General features: G+C 49.5%; 1 protein-coding gene across 3 annotated transcripts in view; it reads left to right on the top strand.

Annotated features, from left to right (window-relative positions):
- LOC106883579 (ATP-binding cassette sub-family C member 4) overlaps positions 1–1,038 on the top strand; it is a 146,239-nt gene that overhangs the window by 41,991 nt on the left and 103,210 nt on the right. The gene's annotated exons all lie outside the window — the stretch shown is intronic.

The raw sequence follows: 1,038 nt of genomic DNA, 5'->3' as shown, positions 1-1,038 counted from the left end.
ATATATATCATCATCATCATCATCATCATCATCATCATCATCGTTTAACATCCGCTTTCCATGCTAGCATGGGCTGGACGATTTGACTGAGGACTGGTGAACCGGATGGCTACACAAGGCTCCAATCTGATTTGGCAGAGTTTCTACACCTGGATGCCTTTCCTAACGCCAACCACTCTGAGAGTGTAGTGGGTGCTTTTACGTGCCACCAGCACGAAGGCCAGTTAGGTGGTCCTGGCAACAGCCACGCTCAAAATGGTGTATTTTACATGCCACCTGCACAAGCTGAGTTTCGTGTCCTGCATAGGAGCTAGTCCAGCAGCACTGGCAACGATCTCACTCGAATGTCTTTACACATGCCACCAGCACAAGTGCCAGGAAGGCGATGCTGGGCACAGGTGCCATCACGATTTCGCTTTCGCTTGCCCCAACAGGTCTTCACAAGCCGAGTTTCTTGTCCAATGAAGGAGACGACGTTGGCATGGGTGCCAGTCGTCGAATTTAGTTTGATTTCGATTCCGATTTCACTTGCCTCAATAGGTCTTCGCAAGTGGAGTTTTGTGTCCAATGAAGGAAGGTACGCATAAGTGGGCTGGCTACACCCCTGGCAGAAGCCTCGGATTTAGGTCTCACTTGGCTTGCCGGGTCTTCTCACACACAACGTATTTCCAAAGGTCTCGGTCAGAAGTCATTGCCTCATTGAAGCCCAATGTTCAATGGTCGTGCCTCACCACCTCATCCTAGGTCTTCCTGGGCCTACCTCTTCCACAGGTTCTCTCAACTGCTAGGGAGTGGTACTTTTTCACACAGCTATCGTCATCCATTCTCGCCACATGACCATACCAGCACAATTGTCTCTCTTGCACACCACAACTGATGCTTCTTAGGTTCAACTTTTCTCTCAAGGTACTAATACTCTGTCTAGTATGCACACTGACATTACACATCCATCGGAGCATACTGGCTTCATTCCTTGCGAGCCTACGCATGTCTTCAACAGTCACGGCCCATGTTTCACTGCCATGGAGCATGGCTGTT

Source organism: Octopus bimaculoides, chromosome 1, assembly GCF_001194135.2.
Source record: "Octopus bimaculoides isolate UCB-OBI-ISO-001 chromosome 1, ASM119413v2, whole genome shotgun sequence".
Classification (NCBI taxonomy): Eukaryota; Metazoa; Mollusca; class Cephalopoda; order Octopoda; family Octopodidae; genus Octopus; species Octopus bimaculoides.
The sequence above is the reverse complement of the archived record's forward strand: the minus strand, read 5'-3'. Positions and strand labels throughout refer to the sequence as shown.